The sequence below is a fragment of the Pongo abelii genome, chromosome 1, assembly GCF_028885655.2.
Source record: "Pongo abelii isolate AG06213 chromosome 1, NHGRI_mPonAbe1-v2.0_pri, whole genome shotgun sequence".
Classification (NCBI taxonomy): domain Eukaryota; kingdom Metazoa; phylum Chordata; class Mammalia; order Primates; family Hominidae; genus Pongo; species Pongo abelii.
The window spans coordinates 180,693,528-180,709,975 of record NC_071985.2 but is presented as its reverse complement, the minus strand read 5'-3'; the positions used below and the strand labels follow the sequence as shown (position 1 = coordinate 180,709,975).

The following is a 16,448-nucleotide window of genomic DNA, read 5'->3' as shown; positions in this document are numbered from 1 at the left end:
TCCAGCCTGGGCGAAAGAGCAAGACTCCGACTCAAAAAAAAAAAGAAAAAAAGACAAACACTACCCGTCTAGCATGCCCATTCACTTATCTTTACACATCTGTGAAGTTACTATAATTATAGTCTTGCAGTATTTCCATTTTATACATTAATGAGGCACCCTGTTTATGACTTGCCTAAGATAACACAAATGGGACTGGTATATGACTACAAGAAACATGACTCCCAAGTTTTGGTCCAAGTTTATGTACTAGAGTATGTCTCTGAGCCTAACTCAGTAATTCTCAAACTTTTTGGTCTCAGAATACCTTTATACTCTTAAAATACTGAGAATCCAAAGAACCTCTGTCTTTGTGTGTTATATCTATTGATACATGCATCATTAGATTATTAAAACTGAGAAATTTTTCAAATACAAGAATACACTGGCCAGACGCAGTGGCTCACGCCTGTAATCTCAGCACTTTAGTAGGCCGAGGCAGGCAGATCACCCAAGGCCAGGAGTTAGGGACCAGCCTGCCCAACATGGTAAAACGCTGTCTCTACTAAAAATACAAAAATTAGCTGGGCATGGTGGTGTACGCCTGTAATCTCAACTACTAGGGTGACTGAGGCATAAGAATTGCCTGAACCCGGGAGGAGGCAGAGGTTGCAGTGAGCCGAGATCATGCCACTGCACTCCAGCCTGGGCCACAGAGCGAGACTCTGTCTTTAAAAAAAAAAAAAAAAAGAAGAAGTAAAACTTCTACATCAGGCTGGGCACAGGGGCTCATGCCTGTAATCCTAGCACTTTGGGAGGCCAAGGCAGCGGATTACCTGAGGTCAGGAGTTCGAGACTAGCCTGGCCAACGTGGTGAAACCCCATCTCTACTAAAAATACAAAAATTAGCTGGGCATGGTGGCAGGCGCCAGTAATCCCAGATACTTGAGAGGCTGAGGCAGGAGAATCGCTTGAACCCAGGAGGCAGAGGTTGCAGTGAGCCAAGATCGCACCATTGCGCTCCAGCCTGGGTGACAGAGCAAGACTCCGTCTCAAAAAAAAAAAAAAAAAAAAAGAAACTCCTACATCATATCACATTTAAAAAAAAAAAAAACAAACTCAAAATGGATCAAAGACCTAAATGTAGAAGCTAAAAGTGTAAAACTGTTAGAAGAAAACATAGGAGTAAATCTTCATAATCTTGGATCAACAATGATTTTTTAGGTATGACACTCAAAGCAGAGAAAACTAAAGAAAAAAGATAAATGGGACTTCATCAAATTTAAAACTTTTGTATTTCAATGAGCACACTCAAGAAAATGAAAAAACAGCAAGACAACTCCTCAAAAAATTAAACATAGAATGATCCAACCATTCCAATTCTAAGTATATACCCAAATAACCAAAAGCAGAAACAGGTATTTGAACATCAACGTTCAAAGAAGCATTATTCACGATAGCCAAAATGTGAAGGCAACCCAAGTATCCACCAACAGATGAATGGATAAACAAAATGTGGGACATATATATAATGAACTACTACTCTGCCTTAAAAAGGTAGACAATTCTGACACATGCTATGACATGGATGAACTTTGAAGACATTATGCTATATGAAAGAAGCCAGTCACGACAAATATTATATGAGTCTACTGATACACAGTACCTACAGCAGTCAAAAATCATAGAAATAAAGTAGAATGGTGGTTGCTAGAGGTTAGGAAGCAAGGGAAATGAGAATTTATTGTTTGATGGGTACAGAGTTTCAGCTTGGGAAAATGGAAATGTTCTGGAAATGGATGGTGGTGATAGTTGCACAATAATGTAAATAAATTTAATGTCACTGAATGTATGCTTAGCTACTTGGGAGGCTGAGGCTTAAAATGAAAATAGTATAAACATTCATGCAAAAATCCACAACAGAATACTAGCAAACCGAAATCAGCAGCACAGTTAAAGAATTATACACCACGACCAAATGGGATTTATTCCTGGAATGTAAGGATGGTTCAACATATGAAAACAGATCAATGTAACATACATTAACCAAACAAAACAAAAAACCACATGATCATCTCAATTGATGCAGACAAAGAACGTGACAAAATTCAATACCCTTTCATGATAAAAACACTCAACAATCTAGGAATAGAAAGAAACTACTTCAATATAATAAAAGCTATCTAAGGAAAACCTACAGTAGACATCATACTCAATGATAAAAATGAAAACCTTTTCCTCTAACATCAAGACAAGGGAAAGATGCCTGTTTTCACCATTTCTTTTTATTTATTTATTTATTCATTTTTTTTTTTGAGGCAGAGTTTTGCTCTTGTTGCCCAGGCTGGAGTGCAATGGTGCGATCTCGGCTCACCACAAACTCCGCCTCCCAGGTTCAAGTGATTCTCCTGCCTCAGCCTCCCAAGAAGCTGGGATTACAGGCCACTGTGCCCAGCTAATTTTGTATTTTTAGTAGAGACAGGGTTTCTCCATGTTGGTCAGGCTGGTCTCGAACTCCTGACCTCAGGTGATCCACCCACCTCAGCCTCCCAAAGTGCTGGGATTACAGGCGTGAGCCACCATGCCCGGCCTGTGTTCACCATTTCTACTCAACATAGTACTGGAAGTTCTAGCCAACGCCATTAGGCAAAAGAAACAAAATGCATCTCAATTGGAAAAGAAGAAGTAAAATTATCTCAGTTTGCAAATAATATGATTTTATATGTAGAAAACCCTAAAGATTATACACACACACACACACACACACACACACACACACACAACTAAAAAATGAATTCAGCAAAGTAGCAGGATACAAAGTCAACACACGAAAAACCAGCTGCATTTCTAAACACAATAAATAATCTAAAGGGAAATTTTAAAAATTCCATTTACAATACCATCAAAAAGAATAAAGTACTAAGGAATTACATAACCAAAGAAGTGAAAGATATGTACAATGAAAACTATAAAACATTGCTGAAATTTAGAAACACATTCTATTTTCACAGACCAAAAGACTTAATTTTTTTTTTTTTTTTTTTTGAGATGGAGTCTTGCTCTCCCTCCCAGACTGGAGTGCAATGGTGCAATCTCAGCTCACTGCAACCTCCACCTCCCAGGTTCAAGCGATTCTCCTGCCTCAGCCTCCTGAGTAGCTGGGATTACAGGTACCTGCCACTGGGCCCAGGCAATTTTTGTATTTTTAGTAGGGACAGGGTTTCACCATGTTGGCCAGGCTGGTCTTGAACTCCTGACCTCAGGTAATCCACCCACCTCGGCCTCCCAAAGTGCTGGGATTACAGGCATGAGCCACCATGCCTGGCCTTACTGTTGTTAAAATGTCCACACTACCCAAAGCAATCCAAACATCTAATGCAATCCCTATCAAAATTCCAATGACATTTTTTGCAGAAACACCAAAATCAATCCTAAAATTCACATGGAATCTCAAGAGACCCCAAATAGCCAGAAGTCTTGACAAAGAAAAACAAAAGTGGAGGACTCATACTTCCTAGTTGCAAAACTTACTACAAAGCTACAGTAATCAGGCCAGGCACGGTGGCTCATGCCTGTAATCCCAGCACTTTGGGAGGCTGAGGCAGGCAGATCACAAGGTTAGGAGATGAGACCATCCTGGCTAACATGGTGAAACCCCGTCTCTACTAAAAATACAAAAACTTAGCCGGGTGTGGTGGTGGGCGCCTGTAGTCCCAGGCTACTCGGGAGGCTGAGGCAGGAGAATGGCGTGAACCTGGGAGGCGGAGCTTGCAGTGAGCTGAGATCGTGCCACTGCACTCCAGCCTGGGCGACAGAGTGAGACTCTGTCTCAAAAAAAAAAAAAAAGCTACAGTAATCAAAATAGTATGGTATTAGTATAAATACATACAGACAGACCAATGGAATCAAACAGACCAGAAATAAACCCTCACATATGTGGTCAAATAATTTTTAACAAGGATGACAAAGCCATTCAATAGGGAAAGGACAGTCTTTTCAGCAAATGGCGCTGAGAAAACTGGTAATCCACCTGCAAAAGACTGAATTTTGATCATAAACAAAAATTAACTCAAAATGGATCAAAGACCTAAGAAACCTAAACTTGTAACTATAAAACCATAACTAAGAAACATAAAACTATAAAGCTGTTAGATGAAAACAGAAGGGAAAAGCTTCATGACATTGGAGTTGACAATTATTTGTTGAGTATGACACCAAAGGCACGGGCAACAAAAGAAAAAATGGACAAACTAGACTGGCTGAAAATTTAAAACTTTTGTTAATCAAAAGACACTATCAACTGAGTAAAATGGTGGCCAGGCTAGGCATGGTGGCTCATACCTATAATCTCAGCACTCTGGGAGGCCCAGCCAGGAGGATCACTTGAGGTCAGGAGTTCAAGGCCAGCCTATGCAACATAGTGAGACCTTGTCTCTACAAAAATCTTAAAATTCGAGTGTCGTGGTCACATGTGCCTGTAGACCCAGCTATTCCAAAGGCTGAGGTGGGATGATCTCTTGAGCCCAGTGAGGTCAAGGCTGCACTGAGCCATGATTGCGCCACTGCACCCCAGCCTAGGGGACACAGTGAGACCTTGTCCCAAAAAAAAAAAAAAAAAAAAAAAAAAAACACCAGAAAAGAAACAGAATAAAGGCCAGGCACGGTGGCTCATGCCTATAATCCTTGTACTTTGGGAGGCCGAAGTGAGTGGAACATTTGAGATCAGGAGTTCAAGATCAGCCTGGCCAACATGGTGAAATTCCGTCTCTACTAAAAACACAAAATTTAGCTGGGCAGTAGTGGCAAGTGTCTGTAATCCCAGCTACTCAGGAGAATGAGGTAGGAGAATTGCTTGAGCCTGGGAGCTGGAGGTTGTGGTGAGCCAAGATTGCACCATTGCTCTATAGTCTGGGTGACAGAGAGTAAGACTGTGTCTCAAAAAAAAAAAAGGTAACCCCACAGAACAAAATGGAAGAAAATATTTATAAATCATGTATCTGATAAGGGACTAATATCCAGAATATATAGCAACTCCAAAAAATGAACAAAAAACAACCTGATTCGAAAATGGGCAAAGGGCTGGCATAGACATTTCTCCAAAGAAGAGATACAGATGGCCACAAGCATGTGAAAAGATGCTGAATATCACTAATCATTAGGGAAATGCAAATCAAAACTCCAATGAGATACCAACTCACAACCCACAGGATAGGACTACTATTAAATAAATAGAAAATAGCAAGTGTTGGCAAGGCTGTGGAAATATTAGAACCTTTGTGCACTGTTGGTAGGAACGTAAAATGGTACAGCCGCTATGGAAAACAATATAGCAGTTCCTCAAAAAATTAAAAATATACTCAATGATGCTAAGGTGTCAAAAATAATAATAATAATAGGCCAGGCGCGATGGCTCATGCCTGTAATCCCAGCAGTTTGGGAGGCCGAGGCAGGCAGATCACTTGAGCTCAGGAGTTTGAGACCAGCCTGAGCAATATGGTGAAACTGCATCTCTACAAAAATACAAAAAAAAAAAAAAATTAGCGAGGTGTGGTCGCAAGTGCCCACAGTCCCAGCTACTCAAGAGGCTGAGGTGGGAGGATGGCTTGATCCCAGGAGGCAGAGGTTGCAGTGAGCCAAGACCATGCCACTGCACTCCAGCTTGGGAGACAGAGCCAGATCTTGTCTCATAAATAAATAAATAGAAGAAGAAGAATAAAATTACCATATGATCCAATAATTTCACTTCTGGGTATATACCAAAAAAACTGAAAGCAGGCTAAGAGATACTGTACACTCATGTTCACAGCAGCATCATTCACAATAGCTAAAACATGGAAATAACCCAAGTGTCTACTCACAGACAAAGGGATAAGCAAAATGTGGTATATCCATACAATGGAATGTTATTCAGCCTTAAAAAAGAAGGAAATTCTGCAATATGCCACATGAATGAACCTTGAGGACACTATGCTAAGTGAAATAAGCCACAAGACAAATACTGTATGATTCAATTTATATGAGGTATTTAGAGTAGTCAAAATCGTAAAGACAGAATAGTGGTTGTCAGGGGTGAGAGAAGAAGGGAACGGGAAATTATCATTTAATGGGTATAGAGTTTCAGTTTTATAAGATGAAAAGGGTTATAGGGATGGATGGTGATGATGGCTGCACAACATTATGAATGTATTTAATACCACTGAATGATACACTTAAAAATCATTAAGATGATATGTTGTGTTATGTATATTTTACTGCAATTTTTAAAAGTTGGAAACAAGGTTAAATGGTTAATTTTGTTATGTACATTTTATCACAATTTTTAGAATCTTTTTTAAGGTGAATAGACACTCCACAAAATCAGACAGCATTTTTGTAAATAATATATCTAAAAAGGGTCTAGGCGGGGCAAGATGGCTCACACCTGTAATCCTGGCACTTTGGGAGGCTGAGGAAGGAGGATCATTTGAGGCCAGGAGTTTGAGACCAGCCTAGACAACATAATGAGACCCTGTCTCTACAAAAATAAATAAATCAATCAAAAAAATTAGCTGGGCATGGTGGCATGCACCTGTAGTCCTAGCTACTCAAGAGGCTAAGGCAGGAGGATCGCTTGAGGCCCGGGAGGTAGAGGCCAGAAGGCAGAGGCTGCAGTGAGCCGTGTTCACGCCACTGCACTTCAGCCTTGGTGATAGAGCAAGACTGTCTCAAAAAAAAAAAAAGTGGGGGCATCTAGTATCCAGAATATATTGAGTTCTTAAAACTCAACAATTTTTAAAAATGGGTAAAGGATTTGAATAGGTATCTTTCCAAAGGAGATAGACAAATGCACAATAGGCACATGAAGAGATGCTCAACATCTTATTAATCATTAGGGAAATGCAAATCAAACCCACAATGAGGTAGTGAGATAGTGGGTGCAGTGTCACCCACTAGATGACAGTGAGGATGTAGAGAAATTGGAACCTTCCATACATTGCCACTGAGTATGTAAAATGGTACAACTTTGGAAAACAGTTTGGCAGTTCCTCATAAAGTTAATCATAAGTTTATCAAAACACCCAGCAATTACAATCTGGATATATACCGAAGAGAAATGAAAATGTACATCCACACAAAAACTTTTAACGATGTTCACAGCAGCACTATTCCTTATGGGCAAAAAGTAGAAATAACCCAAATGTCCATCAAATGATGAATGGTTAAACAAAACGTGGTATCTCCATAGAAGGTAATACTATTCAGCCAGAAAAAAGCTAAAACATGCTACACTATGGCCAACCTTGAAAACATTAAGTTCAGTGAAAGAAGCCAGGCACAAAAAGCCACATACTATATAATTCCTTGTATATGTAATGTCCATAATTTCTAGAGACATAGCTTAGTGCCTGCCAAAGGCTTGGAGGAGGAAGGAATGGGGAGTGATTGTTAATGGGAACTGGGTTTCATTACGGGATAAAAACATTCCAAAATTAAATAGTGATGGTTACACAACCTAATAAATATACTAAAAGCCACTGAATTGTATCTTTTAAAAGTGTGAATTTTATGGTATTGTAAATTATATCTCAAAGAAAAAAGGGGAAAAAATACACTATTACACATTACATTAGCCATCAAAGCAATAAAGTCTTCACATGTCACTCCAGACCAGAGAATAAGGGAAAAGTCAAATTGTGTCTTAATATTACCATGAAAACAGTTTGACTCAGAGACACCCCTCTCCAAAAGGTCCCCAAACATAGTTTGAATACCACTGGCCTAAACTAATACTCAGCACATGACTAGCACTTAATGAACACTTAATGACTGGTCAATTAAATTATTTAAACTATAGTGTTAGTTAAATATTTAATTTAATAATTATATTATTAAACTACACACTGACAAAATACAATCAGGTTTAGTTATTCTTTATAATTCATACTTTGCATACTTGCAAAATATTTTTGACAACCTATGTGACTACAGAATTTAACACTCTCTGAACACAAAATTTTGACACCCTAAGCTTGAAGGTACAACACAGTATGGTGGCAAAGAGCTGTGACTCTAGACTCAGACACTTTGAGTTCAAATCCTGACTGCAGCAAACTAGCTATGAGATATTGTCCAAGGTACTCAACCCTTCTACATGGACTTTCCCCATCTGTAAATGAGGATAATATAAAAAGGGTTGTTTTGAAGACTAAGTTAACACTTCAAAGATCTTGAGAAAGAAATTAGCTCGCAGTAACTATGCAATGTTATCTATTATCATTGTAAATCAAATACCCACTTAAAGCAATCAGATTGTTGTGTGGTTAACAAACATACCTATTTCTTTTTAAAAGTACAAGATGCCTTATGTAAAGATTAGGACTTTGCCCATCTATAGTGGTGAACATCAAACTTGCATGAATAGCATCTCCCTTCTTCCAGCCCATGCTCTTCAATGCCTTAGCTATTGTTTTCTAGAGCTAAACTAGAAAATAGTCAACTAATCCAAGCCAACAAGTGAAAAAACTTCCTAAGTTGTATAACAAGGTGATTTCCCCCAGAGGTGTTTTCATCTCAAAAGACTTTTCCAAAAAATTAAAAGTTCTTGGACAGTAAGATTTGGATCACAGAATCCTCAAGATAAAAGTCTAGAATACAGGGAGAGGAGAGAAGAGTGGTATGGAAAAGAAGGCTTGCCTATCCACTAAAAACGGGCAAACTCTGTTAGCAACGAAGCCAAGGAGAAAGAAATACAAAACTAGGAGTCAGAAAACATAGTTCTAATGACAGCTCAACCACTATCTCACTTGGTGATCTCACAAGATAAAAATTCAAACACCTTAATACAACATAAATGGTCCCTCACAATTTGCTACTTCCAATCATTTATCTCACCATTCTATCCATATCAATTCCTACCACACTGAATTTCTCACTCTCCCTCACTCCCCAAGGCTCATTACAATTTATCATCTTTGCATGTTATTCCCTAGGTCTGGAATGACCTCCAACCTCCAGGCCATCTTCCTCTCCACCTAGCAAACTCCTACTCACCCACCCTTCAAGAGCTAGTTTCTTCCCTCTCAACTCCCACAATCTAGTGTGTTGTAATTTACTGTATTATATGTAGACTGATACAAATGCAAATGTTTGATGAAATGAATGTTTAAATGAATGAATGAATGAACAACCTTAGGCAGTTTCCCATTCTAAATAATTGAGAAAATAATACACCTGAAAAGCAACATCACATATACATTATACTAGGAAGAGAGATCTGCTTTGAAATCTAATTATATGATCTTCAACAAATCACTAACCTCTGTGAGTCAAAGATTCCTCGCCTATAAACAGGTTTCAAAGGGTTGTTACACTGAACAAATGAAAAAAAAATGCATAAACAGTGTCTAGCACAGTGCCTGGAACAAAACAGGCACTCTAAAAAATTTTGGTTCCCTTCTCTCTCCCTCAACTCATAATTATAGATATCCAAAGAGATGATTTGACATAAAAATAATTTGAACATAAGACACCACACAAATCTCTCACTTAAGGGGGAAAAATCCTAACATTAATCTTTGCATTTATATACCCTTTCTTCTCTTTGGGTCTGTAAGAAATACTCTGGAGGAAAAGTCGGAACCTGCTTTTTCAGAGTGTGTGGTTTATTTGAATACAGTCTGTACATAATAAAATAAACATTTAAAAAAGGAAAGAAAAATACTCTGCAGAAATGATGGTTTTTAAATATTTCCCCCAAATTATGTAATTATTTAGGATTCTAGAATTAAAACAATTCAGTTAGTACCATGTAAACAACTCTAATTGCTCTAAGATTAATAAGAAAAAGTCTACACATCCTGTTTTAAACCATGGTGTCCCTTTCCTTTGTCTTTTTTAGGTCTTTCTAGAATTGTTCTTTTTTAGAACATATTTCTATCCTACAGCAGTGGCTTTAACTGAATTTAACATTTTTTAATCAATTCAAGTATTTGCAATTTATTTGAAAAAGGAACACAACTCATCAACTCATTGAGTTCTGTTTTGTCAAACAAAATGTTCTGGCATCAACATTAACAGGGAAGTATTGCTTTTTTTTTTTTTTTTAAGACAGGGTCTTACTCTGTCGCCCAGGCTGGAGTACAGTGGCGCAATTGTGCCTCACTGCAACCTTGAACTCTGGGCTCAGGCAAACCTCCCACTTCAGCTTCTGGGACTACAGACGCACACCACCACGCCCAGCTAATTTGTTTTATTTTTTGGCAGTGACAAAGTCTCACTATGCTGCCCAGACTGATATCAAACTCCTACGCTCAAGCAATCCTCTCGCCTCCACTTCCCAAAGTGCTGAGATTACAGGCGTGAGCCACCTGGCCAGGCCCTACAGGTAAGTGTTGGTTATTTTGTTTCTCTGAAACTAGAAACTTTCTACAGTGAATAAATTCAAACACCTTTCTTGACCAACAGATCCTGATTTGACATTCTGTAGAGAACACAACATAATTAATGGTACTTATTTTTATGTCAAGGTTAACTTTGAGATAAAAAAACAATTCTAATTACTTACTCTAAAATGAATCTGCTGAGAGCTAATAAAAATTCTCTTTAAACAGTTCTTTGTTAATCAGAGAAATTTACAATTATACATTTTGATTCTAAAAGGTCTAAAATTAAAATGTAGACACTGTACTGTTCTAGCTCCAGCGACTAAAAATAAATGCAATTTTAGGTGTCACTTAGAATTCATAAAATTGAACTTATATGCACGACAATATTTGTTAATTTATCTGTACTAACAACTTGGCCTATGACAATGAAAATACTTTAAATTTCTTTTCCGTATTTAAATGTTTGCTGGATTTAAAACATCAAATGTCATTAACTTTCACTTCCATTTCGGAATTATTTTAAGAAAACTTCATTTTTCATTTTCCATACTAGCCAAGTGAAAAACTGCAAGCAGCAGGAAAATTTACCTAAGAGTTTTAAAAGTAAGTTTCTTTTGTTTATATTAAATATAAATATTTTTAAAGCATAAAACGACTTAAAATTCTTATCTTCCCCAAAGTATATGGTTTCTAAGAAGCACTCTTTAAAAATTTGTTTATAAAAGCAACATAGCACACTAGACACTAATGAGTTATCTTAAGCACAGCTTTTTAAGAGAATCAATATTTCATCATTTTACAAGTTGTGACTAATCAGTACTACGATGCAGTGTAGTGACATACATGAGTTCTGAGCCTAAAGAAAATTTCAGCGCGCGCGCGCACGCACACACACACACACACACACACACACACACACACACACAAAGTCGGCTTTTCTTTTTAAACCATCCCACAATTCAACACCTCTGTGTGGCATTCTCTCTAAATTATCATATCCGGCTGGGATTATCCAATTTTATTAGCTAACAGTTCTCATTACTTTAAAAACAGAAACAGGATATGTTCTGTTTCATCAAGTGCTACAAACATTTCGCTGCTGTAAGACTGGAGGGAAAAAATCTTTGGAAATAAAAGGTAATCTGATCCACTCGAGCTAATTACTAAACTTTGCATGCCAACAATACACAATTCGAATTGCATTTCTGGACACAATTTAAGATCACGATAGGGCAGGTCAAATGTGTAAGGCACTACTTCTATCAAAATGAAGAAGCAGATATACGGAATCTAAGATCTCACGCAAAATTCATCTAAGACTTCGTAATCTTCTGAAAAGAAAATGTGTAATCAACGTTAATACAACAGTAATTCATCCCATTCAAGTACGACTAGAAATCCCGCTGATGTGCTTCTTTCTGGTCTAAACATCTCATTCTTTCGCAATTCAGATACCAACAGGAGTCTGAAACCCTTCGCAGAGGTGTGCAACACACTAGGAGAGCGCTATCTGTTTACAAATACGAATCTCAGTTACCCACGTCAAAACCGCACCACCTTTCGACTGGGGGGCGGGGGAGAGAGAAGGCGGGCGAGAAAGAAACAAAATCCACACAGACACCTCTGCCTTCTCCCTACAAAGACGAGCCCGGGGAAACATTCAGTATGTATTATATGAGTGTATACATTTATATACATTATGTAGTCACCTATGTCGAAGCAAGGGTGAAAGAAAAAGGTACACATGACAGGGAATCCTAACTGGACCCAAGAGAAATGTTCAAACCAATCCCGTTAACTCAAAATCCGCCCCGCTGGTCTACAACAGGTTTCGGTCCCGGACCGGGAGCCCCCGCCACAGTGTGGAGTTCGTCCCCAAAGCGCCCCAATGCCCTCCTCAGGCCGCCCAGGCCGCCGTCCCTACCTCCCTTATCTCAGCCTTCCCCTGGGACACCCGAAGCCCGTTCCAGGAAAGAAAGAAGTGTCAGGCCCCAAGGGGGCGGCTGAGACGCTCTCAGGCCAGGCCCCCGACACCTGCGAAGCGCGGCACCTGGGGAGGGCGAATCGGGGGCCGCCCGGCCTTCCCGAGCACACCCCCTCGGTACCCGGCGCTGCCCCGCGACCGGAACCTCGTACCTGCGAGGCCCGCGAGCTACAGGCGCGCGCGACGCCTCCTCATCTCAGTGGCTCCCGCTCTCCCTCCGCCTCCTGCTGCCGCCGCCGTCGCCGCTGCCGCCGCTGGAGGCCGGGACACGACGAGCTCAGGACTCCACCGCCATGTCCGCCGCGCCGCGAACTGCATTGTGGGGGGGAAGGGATGGGGAGGGGGAGGAGGAGGGACAGGGAGAGGGAGAGAAAGAGGAGGACCCGCTGAGGGGAGGGGGCGAGGGAGAGCGGTAGCCGGGGGAGAGGGGGAGGGGAGAGGACAGAGCCTGTAATGGGGTCCCGGCCCGGGAGAGGAGGAGCTACGCGCAGAGGAAAGGGTTCAGGGGTGCCCCCTCCCTTCGTTCGGGGGGCCCCACAGGCACCGTTTACACCGGGGCGGGGGAGGGGGAAACAGCACTGGGGGGAGGGGTCTCGTGGTGGCCGCGAAGAAACAATGGGGAGAAGGCCGAGGTAGGAGGATCGCGCACTCACACCCACGCGGAGGGAAGAGAGCGCGCGAGAGACACTCGTTAGCTCGCGAGGAGGGGGCGGGCCGCTGGCAGAGGAGAGGAGGGAGCCACCCGGGGCTCGCGGGCAGGGGCGGGGCCACCGAGCTGAGGTCGCGAGGTCCCGCAGCCCGCCTGGGCGCCGCGGGGGAGCCGCGCTGATTCGCCCGCTTGCCGGAGTGGGTGGGGGTGGCGGGCACCGCAGTGCTGCCCCAGTCTGGTTCCTGGTCTCTGCCGAGGCCCCCGAGCTGGAAGCCGAGCCCGAGAGCCGACTCGGCGCCTCGCTCCCAAGGCTGCTCCCCCTGGGGAGGAAGGCCGGCCTGGAATGGGTACCCTCTGGCCTGGCACTCGGACTGGGCCCGGCCCGAGCCTCGGCGGACCCTCGGAAGCCCGAGCGGGCTTCGGAGCAACGGCAGGGAGCGGGACAGAGGAAGCCGCCAGGGTCGACCCCCACCCACTCACCACGGCCTCCAGCCCACCGCAGCTGGACCTTTTTTCCTTTGAAAAGGCAATCAGTTCAGGAATGAAGGAGCTCAAAGAGAAATCTCTGGAGCACTCCATCTCCCACCCCCAAAAGAGGTTTTAGAAATCATTTCTTTAGCTGCAGGCGGGCATAAAACCAACTACCATCAATGGGCCCCCTCATCCCCTTGCTTTTAACGTATTACATTCCTCTACATAATTATTTAAAGTCAGGGGCAGAACGGACTTAAGGTTTTGTTAGTTTTGTTTTTTGTTGTTTTTTTTTAAGACCCCAGCCTCAGAGATTATTTAGCCAGCCTCTGACCTCAAAGCTGGACAAAGCACACAGCCTCTGTGCTCCGTGCCCGGTCCTTCGAGTTTGACACATGCTAGGCAGGGAAAAGGTATGAAAAGAGTGGACGTAGAGGTGAAGGGAAGATGTTAAATCTTAAGTATTTACAAGATAGTGCCTTATAAATTTTCTTATAATGTGACTCAGGCTGAGACTGGTTAGAGGTTACAGAGGGACGCTCCACTTCACGATAGCCCTGTGAGGTACGTACTGTTGCTCCCATTTACGGATGAAAAAACTAGGGTTCAGAGTTAGTGCATTTTACCCCAATCTAGCTGATGCTACAAGGCCCAGGTATAATGGATAGAGGACTGGATTTCAAGTCAAAAGAGCCCTACCTGGTTTTGGCGTTTATCAACATGATGCCTTTGAGCAAATGTACCCTCTTGAATTTCCTCATCTGCAAATTCTTAATCCGTATCCCTGCTTCGCTTGACTAGCCTGGAAACAAAGAAAAAATCCCTACTTCACCAGGCTGAAAGCCTAAAGCCTATAGAGACACTAAGAAGATACCGACATGCCCTTCAATTCAGTGATATCAGTGTCCTTTGAACAAGTTCAATTGAGTAAACATTTTCCTAATTACTTAAGAGCAAAGCGTTGTTAGGTGCCTAGGGAAACAAAGACAAATCATTGATTCCTGTCTCCAGAAAGTTCACCATTGAGTAAGCAGGTGAGCTACAATAAAAGCAACAGGTCTTACTAACAAAGGGCTGGGCAAATCCAGAGGAGAGTGTGATAAATTGCACTTTGGTGAGACTTCAGTGGAAGAACTAGAAGCTGGACCTTGAAGATTTGTCTGCTGTGTGCCAGACAGATGTCTGTGATTCAGAGGACAGCATTGAGTCTGGAGTGTGCAGAAGATAATGAGTCTGGAAAAGAAAACTGGGACCAGCCTGAAAATTTCAGTGCCTCTCTGCCCTTATCCCCTCCAGATAACTCTCTTCTACTACCTTGCTTATTCCCCAAGACCCAGCTCAACCTCTACCTTCTTTATTAAATCTTCCTGATTACCATCCCTCCTTTGCACTCCACTGAATGTGATCCCTCTATTCTCTGAATTCCGTAACCCCAATAGATTGTACACTTCAGCACAGATACTTACAAGGTATTCCTTCTGATACCTACATAGTTGTCGAATTGAAAATTTTGGCAGCTATAATTTTGTTTATCATCACAGCTAGAGGAAGTATGGTTCTGACACAAAGAATAAGGAAATTTAAGGAGTATAAGGTTTAATTCATGCCCAGAGTCATACAGTAAGTCACAGGCTGGACTAGAATACCAGCCGTGTATTCTTTCCATTGAACCACAGGTTTTTGAGATATAAAATGGTAAATGTCTGGTTTCTATGTAAAAATACTCTGAGGACTTACACTTTCAAGGGAAATCTCATGATTGTGGTTAAGCCTCCAGTCTGGAAGTTCTGAAAACTTAGTTTCATCCAAACCCAGGTGAAAATAACTTGCAGTAAAAATCTTATTTCATTGTATCTCATGAGGAATATAATTACTCAGTGGATCAATATTCATATTCTGTTGTCTTCCTAGGTGAATAAGAAAACTTAGTAAAAAACTAATAATATTGAATGAAAAGGTGACTTGGTAAGTAAAATTATAACAAGAAAGGTGCCTAGTCCCAGCACTTTGGGAGGCCGAGGTGGGCAGATCACTTGAGGTCAGGAGTTCAAGATCAGCCTGGCCAACATGGTGAAACCCCATCTCTATTAAAAATACAAAAATTAGCTAGGCATGGTGGTGGGTGCCTGTAATCCCAGCTACTCAACTCGGGAGGTTGAGGCAGGAGAATCGCTTGAACCCGGGAGGCAGAGGTTGCAGTGAGCCAAGATGCCTCTGCACTCCAGCCTGGGTGACAGAACAGGACTCCATTTCAAGAAAAAAGAAAGGTGCCTAAGTCTGTTCAAACCAAGTTTTGCTGTTTGATCATAAAGGGCCCTGTATGCCATTGGAAAAAAAAGCAGGCTTTATATTGTAGTTATTGGGGAATCACTGATCACTTGTAAGCAGAGATAAATACAATCAGACCTGCTAAGCTGTTTCTCTGAGCCCCATTTTTTTTTCCTGTGTACTTGATTTCTCCAAGGAGAGAGACTATAGGCCCTGGGTGATAATGATCTCTGGTGAAAAACAGTGCATCACCCCCATGATGTGGTCCTAACCAAGTCTCTTTTACCTTTGTATTTTCAGCACCCAGCATAATCCTGACACATATAGAAAGCACTCAGAACTTGCTTGTTGACACTCTAAGTTGTCTATAAAGCATAAGATATGGTCAGTGTTTAAAATTTTTGTGATTCTTGCAAAGATCATGACAATACCAAATCTCTTAAGGTGTGTGCTCACCTCAAGATAGTGTAACGGATTTACTTCTCTGTCTGTTTGCATTCTTAAAAGTCAATGAGATGAAAATGTGTAAAAGTGCCTATTTCATAGTAAATGTTCCACACAAATGAATTCCCTTTCTTCTTAAAATTTAGTTTCTTCTCATGTGCCCCATTTGGATTTCATGTGCCCTTAGACTCACACTAGCACATGTGTGTACTTGCTACCTGTTGATTCCATTTCATCTGTCCTGAGGATTCTATGTGTGGAATTTTAAACTACAGCCACACCCTGTAGC

At 41.4% G+C, this 16,448-nt stretch overlaps 1 protein-coding gene across 21 annotated transcripts in view; it reads right to left on the bottom strand.

The window, feature by feature from the left end:
• Positions 1–12,616, bottom strand: part of TUT4 (terminal uridylyl transferase 4) — a 129,551-nt gene extending 116,935 nt beyond the window's left edge. For all 21 annotated transcript variants that reach the window (XM_009250301.4, XM_009250279.4, XM_002810819.6 and 18 more), the window contains exon 1: positions 12,480–12,616. The gene's annotated coding sequence lies outside the window, so the exon portion shown is untranslated. The remainder of the gene's footprint in view (positions 1–12,479) is intronic.
• Positions 12,617–16,448: the final 3,832 nt, after the last annotated feature.